This window comes from Lolium rigidum, chromosome 2 (assembly GCF_022539505.1).
Source record: "Lolium rigidum isolate FL_2022 chromosome 2, APGP_CSIRO_Lrig_0.1, whole genome shotgun sequence".
Classification (NCBI taxonomy): Eukaryota; Viridiplantae; Streptophyta; class Magnoliopsida; order Poales; family Poaceae; genus Lolium; species Lolium rigidum.
In genome coordinates, this window is record NC_061509.1 from 107,019,734 (window position 1) to 107,028,346 (window position 8,613).

The following is an 8,613-nucleotide window of genomic DNA, read 5'->3' on the forward strand; positions in this document are numbered from 1 at the left end:
TGCCGATAGTCAGAGTCAAGCACTCCCCAAAAGAGCCGATGGTATCACATCGGCCTCTACAATAAAACAAGAGTGAGGCCAACCTAACTGCCTCCAAACGGTAACCTGCGCCCTCCGTCTGAGAAAGCAAAATCAGATCCCCAAATCGCCGCCCAAGTAGCTCCACGAATCTCAGATCTCAGCCGCGCCGTCCCAATTCCCCAGCGCATCAAATGGCGGAATCATCCATCGCCAACGCCATGGTCTCCGGTCTGAAGGTAATCCTCAACAGCCTCCTCGTCATGCGAATCAATGTTAGGAGTAAACAGCAAACACCTGAATTAATGTTCTATTCCATTATCAATTTTAGGTTTCAGACATCCTGCTGCCGCACCCTTCTCTCCCAAACTCTATGTGTCTCGGCCCCCGTTCTTCCGAGAGTCCCGCTCACCTAATCTCATGCGAAGCTAATAGGATCCCCTTCGTGAGTCAGAATTTAGATCTGACTTCCTGGGCCGACTGCCTGCGAGCCTGGCCTAATCCTCCCGAAGGTTGGGTGGCATGGTACAATAGAGTGTCTAAAACACACTATGCTACCTGGGACTCGATAGGGATAGCCGATGCCTTATCATTATCACTGTCTCCTCTCGAAAAGAACGAGAACATCTTGAAAACCATCGGCTACTTTTGGTCTGATGCACTGAACTGCTTCATGTTCGGCCATGGCCCCATGACTCCAACTCTGCTGGACGTGGCCATGATCACAGGCCTAGACATTTCATCTCCAAGCCCCTCTGCCTTTAAATTGCCAAAGGTCCCTTTCACCCTTTCCTCCAAAACAGAGTGCACAAGTTGGGGTGCCTACCTCAGGCGTTATATGAAAACCAAAGGCCCTGTGACAGAAAGAGAGCACACGGCTTTCTTGAACTTCTGGCTGGAGCACTTCATATTTTGTGGTCCTTCACTTGCCCCAACCAAGAACTACCTCTCCCTGGCCTATGAACTCGCCAAAGGTACTCAACTTGGCCTTGGAAAACTGCTCCTTGGAGAAGTCTATCGATCTCTTCAACTGATGTCTGTCAAACTGTTCTCCCAAAGGACAGTCAAAACAGGAGGCCCCTGGTGGTTTATTCAGTTATGGGCTCAATTGTACTTTCAAAGTCAAATCCCAAATTTCCCACCTTTGGCCACCTGCACCTTCCCAGATGCGAACGGGAAGGAAATCCAATGCACTAGCTATGGCCAAGCTCTGTACAGTCTCCCAGGCAGCAGGCTGATCCCCAAGGAAGCAGCAGAGTGGTTCAAGATTTTCTTCCAAGGCCTGGACAACCCCCTGTTCTTCCCCTATAGCGAATCGGAAATCTTTGAGAACCCAGTCTCCTTCCGATTAGACAGTCTTGCCGATGACGCCAGCACCCAGCACCTGTACTCCATCATGATCCGTCCCTGCTTTCTCCCAGTTGGCATGAGTACCTCAAACAGGATCATAAAGCCTGGTTACGAGTCTTACCAACCGGTGGTAGTAGCCCGGCAGCTTGGCCTCGGGCAAGTGCCCCCACACTTCTTTCTCCACCACCTGACAGCAAGCAGGGCTGAATTGCCTGACATTATTACTGGCCAAAGGTGTTATACCTTCTTCGACGCTCTGGCCATTCCAATTCCTCATAACCTCCGTTTTACCACCACTACCGATGGCTTCGAGACCTGGTGGTCGATGTGGAAGACTCACGCCTTCAGAAGAGCTCTAGGACCGTTGCTGAAGCAACTTGATGCTGAATATGACGTCCCTGCACACCAGGTACCATTACATATAAATTACCTGCAATGGCTCATGATGATTGTCTGTAACCTGACTTTATTCATTGGCAGCAACAGGATGGCCCAGAGCCCACACAAGCCGACGGTTCCCCATTCGAGTTCCTTCCACCAGCTCCGGTAGTTCTCTTCTGTCAGAGCTCGCCGCCCTCGAAAAAAGTCATAATGCAGAGCCAACCGATTTCACCGAAATCGGCTCCCAAGAGTAAAGCATCCTCCGGGTCAGTTGCCCCCCGAGCCTCAACCCAGGCGAGGGAGGCAGTGAGGAAAGTAGCTGTCAGAAAAACCCTGAAGCGCAAAGCTCCTGTCCAAGCAAGCTTGCATGTAAGCTGACTCGTGTCTTGACCAAACACATCTGCCTTCCCAATCTTTGTAACATGGTTGCACCTCTTCTTTCAGACTTCCACTGAAGATAACTCCAGTGAGGGAGCACGGTCCAGGCCAAGGGACTCCTCCCCGGGCGATTCAGAGAGATCCACCACACAGAGCCAGACAGTCTCGCCAGCGTCGGCTTCTAGGAAAAGGTCGACTCCCGAGCCTGCTGACCTTCAAGCTCCGATCAAAACGGGGTCACGCATGAAGCGTCGATGCGTCAAAAGGGCTCGCAAAGGCCCACGAGTTTCCTCGCCGAGCCAGGAAGTTTCAAATGTAATTATCTCAACAGCTCATATTCCACACCGTCCCGTTGCTAAATGGATTGGCTCACCATTTCCTTTGCAGACTAATGGGACCTCCAGCGGGGACGTTGAAGAGGTACCGATGCCATCTGCTACGCTCGGCCTATCCAACTCGCCGAGCGTGGCTGACCAAGTGGCTAACCTGGCCCAGTCCACCGCAAAGCCGATCGTCACAACATCGGCTGCCCTTCCTTTCTTGGGGGAGGTACGCTCCACTCTCTCGGGCCTACCCTTTTCCTTTGTTGTATGCTCATACTGCTCTTGTTCGTCTGTCAGGGTTGTGATCCTTCAAGCTTGCTGACGTTCGATCCCGACTCCATCGAGCCAGCTACTTCCAAAGTAGGTGAAGAGCCAAACCCTAGCGTGGTTCATGGCCCGCTCCAGCGTCTCAAGGTTTTGCTCTCCTCCTCGGTCGAAACCCTGGTCGAAAACCCCGAGGCAATCAAGGGCATCCTCGAAGACATCCAGCCCCGTCTCCCGGTGACGCTGCAGGTTAAGCTTTGGCCGGCTGTGACTTTGTCGGTTTTCAGGTCAAGGGTGCAGTCGGCTCGTCAAAGAATTACCCTTCACCGCGCCCAGCTCCCGTTGAGAGCCGATATTGCAGACAAATGTCAACGGCTCAACGAGAAGAAGGCGGCTTTAGACGCCAAAACCGACACTTCTACCCATAGTGTCGAACTCGAGACCTTGCGCAAGGAACTGGAGGACCTTGAAAAGAGGGTCAGGGAGACCAAACAACTTATCCAAGACAAGGAAACCCTTATTGCTCGCTCTCAAGAGGAAGCAAAAGGCCTCACAGCCGATCTGAAGACCGATCTGGCTGAAATTCGCGCCCTGAGCAGTCAGCTGGTGATGGGGAGAGACGAGGATGACGAGGCTGAGATCGCCGAGGTGGATCGAATCCGTGCCGATGCTCTTCACGCCCTTAACACTTTTCTTCAGTAGGGCCTCTTTGTGTAAACTGATGCATGCTTTGCTGAACTTGTTTCGCTGAACTTGTCTAAAGTCGATGGCCGTGCATCGGCTTTTTTTAACATTCTGAAGTCAATGTCTGTGCATCGGCTCTGGTTGCATATACCGATTTTTTTAATGGCCGATTTCTCTATCGGCCCCCAATATTTCTCCGCACATGTATCGGTGTCGCACATGTTCATCTGACTAGGTGCCCCCCGAGCCGATTCTGCCAGGTATCTGCTGATATCGGCTCTGTGGTTAGCCAAGGTACCACATGTGAACGTCGGCTCTATTAGGACCAGTGCTGACTTCTTCCAGCTCATCAGCTGACGTAAACCCATTGCCCATTAGATCGACGTTGAACCCGGGCAGAACGCATGGTGAGGATAATTTTGGCCGATTTCCGGAATCGGCCTCCATGTTGGTTGATCAATGAAGTTTTGGCAATGTTTGTTCATAGATTTTTGGGGAGTGTCGGAGCCGATCGCGTGGAACGGCTTCTTCCTTATCCTCGTTATGAGAACAGCTGCCCTTGTTCTATTGCCATTTGGACTTGCTGACGCCACACCCTGCAGTCGTTGGTGGCGTGGGTGAACGTGTTATGCCACTTGCAGTATGGCTTTCCGTTCAACTCCTGAGCCGTGGGGATCTTGTGGCCTTCGGGTACCTTTAGCTGCTTCTCCTTGAGTAAGAGGTCGAAAATTTGCTCAGCTTTGGTCACGTCGAAGTCAACCCCTTTTGGAGGACCTTCTGGCTTAACCCATTTACAGGACACGGGGCTTGCCCCCCGAGTCCATTCAGCCACTGCTACCTCTTGATCTCCCGCAGCACCTTCCTCTTCATCTGCCTCAACCAGGACCACCGCGCGCTTGAATTTATCCTGGTAAACATCTGGGTGGCGCTGTTCATATGCTGACAGCTTCTGCACCATGTGCGCCAGTGAAGGGTAGTCTGCTTGGGAGGCCACGTCCTTGATCGATGATGAGAGACCCACCACCGCCAACTCGACTGCTTCTTTTTCACTTACATGAACCGAATAGCATCGGTTCCTAACGGTCCTGAAGCGCTGGATGTATTCTGCCACTGTTTCCCCGCGCTTCTGTCGCACTTGTGCTAGATCGGTAATGCCAGCCTCGGAAGCCTCTGAGTGATACTGCACGTGGAACTGCTCTTCCAACTGCTTCCAAGTCCGGATTGAGTTTGGTGGCAGCGACGTGTACCACCCGAATGCCGATCCTGTGAGGGACTGTGCGAAGAACCTCACGCGCAGCTCGTCTGATGCTGAGATCGTGCCCAGCTGTGCCAAATATCGGCTCACATGCTCGATGGAGCTGGAACCATCTGATCCATTAAACTTGGTGAAATCAGGGAGCCGATATTTGGGTGGTAGTGGGATCAATTCGTACTCATTGGGGTACGGCTTGGAATAGCCGATTGTCCTCCTTTTCGGCATCATGCCGAACCGGTCCTTCAGGATTGTACAGATTTGATCCGCGGTGATGGCTGCAGGCGTCGAACTCTGAAGATTCGCCGGGGTGGCATACTTAGCCAGCCATGCTTGCTTTTCCAGCTCTGAGCCAACTGCAGAATGTGTTGAGCTCTGGAGGTTTGTCGGAGTGGCGTACTTAGCTAGCCACGTCTGCTTCTCAAGATCTGTTCCCGACGTTTCTCCTGCTATTCCAGAAGTCCCTGCTGTTGCAGCCTGGTTCGAGAGTGCCCGATGCATGCAGTCTGGCACGTATGCGCACGTGTATCCGTGGGAAATCTCCTTGGGCGCCTCATGCAAGAATTGGTAGTCACTAGGGTCACCACCGATCTTGTAGACGACGTATGCCGATGAATTCGGCACTTCTGGTGCTGCCAACGCGAACGGCAGCGGTGGGCGGGACTGGAGTGGCATCTCTCCTTGGTAAGTCCCCAGAGCCGGTCCTGACGGAGAATACTGATGGCTCATGATTTCCTGGATCACGCGCAGAGCGACACGCTCCAAAGTGTTCACCAGGCTCTCAGAATGGCGGTGCAGCGAATGAGCCACCATGAAGTTGATCTCCTGACGCAGCGACCCGGTGCGTTCTTCGACGGGGTGGACAGGTCCACTCCATCGAGCGCGCCTTCAGGTGAGAACCCTTTCCACCTGATGCCATGTGAGCGGGTTCTGTGAAAAGAGCCGATGAGGTCGGCCTCGAGGACTGCTTTGATCTCGTCATGCTTCTTCTTGAGCTCCTCGGTTAGATCCTCGTACTTGACCGGAGTGCCTTCCGCCATCTCAGATGTAGATGGCGATGCGGTTGATGTTGAAGATCGTCCCACCGGGCGTGCCAGAATGTGTTGCGGTCAGAAACCCACCGGCGGGCAGCGACGGGCAACACCGTAGAGCCGGGAATCTCCCAGGACTGCGGCTGGCCCTGGTCCCTCCGAGCGACGGCCCGCAAAGCCTTCGGCACGCACGTCCGATGCTGATGCAAGGGCGTGCCACCCGACCTATACCTGGTCAGGAAGGTGTTGGAGAATGCCTCGCTTAGTTTCCTGCATGGCATACACGTAAACGTTAAATACGAGCCTCGATCGGCTCTCAGGTTGTCCTGTGAATCGGCTCAAAGAGCCGATCCACCCATGATGCGTACGAGGTGTACGATCAGATGGTGGTCCTGCTTGATCAAGATAAAGCTAAAGCGACCTACTACGATTTGGGGTTTCACCGCATAATCGGAACATCCTACTCGTGATCGAGCTCGGCGGCCACGCACGGTGATCGTAAACCGACCCTAGACAAGGCCTAAAAACCAACACGAAGTTGATCCTCGGAACATCCTGTCTAGGGCTAGCAAACTACACCCTACGCGCCACTGGATCCTTCGACCCGTTTGTAAGGCTAACAATGCAGATATTAAACTAATCCTTGAAGAACAAGGAGCAATCATAACGGATCGGATCTACTAGATAATGATCAAGCGGGGTGCCGCCCTTACACCCAAGATAGGTGTAAGGGCGGCTAGATGTCTAAGGGTTGCACGACGATAGCATATGATACGAAGAACAATGCTAACCCTAAAACATCTATGATAACTACGCTGCTCGCCATCAAAAAGGCTTCAGTACGAGCAGCGCATGGATGACGAATAAACGTGTGCTGCCTAGATCGCAAGATGCGATCTAGGCAGCATGGTGCTTACCCGGAAGAAACCCTCGAGACGGGGGAGTTGGCGATGCGCCGAGATTGGTTTGTGGTGAACGTTGGTCGTTGTTTATTTCATGAACCCTAGATACATATTTATAGTCCGGGGGACTTTCTAATTCAGGCGTGCACCTAACCGTGCACGGGTTAAACTCTAACTTCTAAATGACACGTATCCTACTATATTACAGATACACGGGCAAACTAGCCCAAACTTGGTATAGAAGGCCGATTCATGTATTTCTTCTATGTATATTCTTCAAGCCCATCTCCAATCGCGGCCCACCTCTGATCCAGTCAAATTCTGGTGATAACAATCACCCAAGGTTTATCGAACTCAGGGAGGAAGAGGTCAAAGATATCCCTCTCATGCAACCCTGCAACCACAAAGCAAGAAGTCTCTTGTGTCCCCAACACACCTAATAGGTGCACTAGTTCGGCGAAGAGATAGTGAAATACAAGTGGTATGAATGAATATGAGCAAGTAGTACGGCGCCGGAAAAGTGCTTGCTGGCGTGCGGTTGATGGTAGTAATATTGCAGGAAGTAAAGATGCAAGAAAACAAGTAAACAAGCAGCGATAGCGATATTTAGGAACAAGGCCTAGGGATCATACTTTCACTAGTGGACACTCTCAACATTGATCACATAACATAATAAATAGATAGATGCTAGACTCTACACCCTCTTGTTGGATGATGAACACCACTAACAGTGTAGGATTACACGAACCCTCAATGCCGGAGTTAACAAGCTCCACAATATTCAATGTTCATATTTAAGTAACCTTAGAGTGCATGACAGATCAACATAACCAAACCAAGTACTAACATAGCATGCACACTATCACCTTCACACTACGAAAGGAGGAATAGATCACATCAATACTATCATAGCAATAGTTAACTTCATAATCTACAAGAGATCACAATCATAGCCTACGCCAAGTACTAAACGATGCACACACTGTCACCATTACACCGTGCAGGAGGAATAAACTACTTTAATAACATCACTAGAGTAGCACACAGATATATTGTGATACAAAACACATTGCAATCATAAAGAGATATAAATAAGCACTTCACTATGCCATTCATAACAGTGAATAAGTATTCCGTGAAATATAGCCTAAGAAACCCACACGGTGCACACACTCGTCACCTTTACACACGTGGGACAAGGAGTCTCCGGAGATCACATAAGTAAAATCCACTTGACTAGCATAATGACATCTAGATTACAAGCATCATCATATGAATCTCAATCATGTAAGGCAGCTCATGAGATTATTGTATTGAAGCACATAGGAGAGAGATGAACCACATAGCTACCGGTACAGCCCCGAGCCTCGATGGAGAACTACTCCCTCCTCATGGGAGACAGCAGCGGTGATGAAGATGGCGGTGGTGTCGATGGAGAAGCCTTCCGGGGCACTTCCCCGTCCCGGCGGCGTGCCGGAACAGAGACTCCTGTCCCCCAGATCTTGGCTTCGCGATGGCGGCGGCTTTGGAAGGTTTCTCGTACCGTGGCTTTTCCCGTATCGTGTTTTAGGTCAGGGACCTTTTTATAGGCGAAGAGGCGGAGTCGGAGGGGCTACGAGGCGGTGACACAGTAAGGCGGCGCGGCCAAGGCCTGGGCCGCGCCAGCCTATCATCTGGTGGGCCTGTGGCCCCGGTGTTCTGGAAGCTTCATGCAATCCTAAGATGCTGGGCGTTGATTTCGTCCGATTCCGAGAATATTTCCTTACTAGGATTTCTGAAACCAAAAACAGCAGAAAACAGCAGAAAACAGCAACTGGCCCTTCGGCATCTCGTCAATAGGTTAGTTCCGGAAAACGCATAAATATGACATAAAGTATGCATAAAACATGTAGATATCATCAATAATGTGGCATGGAACATAAGAAATTATCGATACGTCGGAGACGTATCATTGATCCATATGCCTCAACTCATACTTTCCAGATACCTAATCCCATCTTTATAACCACCCATGTACGCAGTGGCGTTTG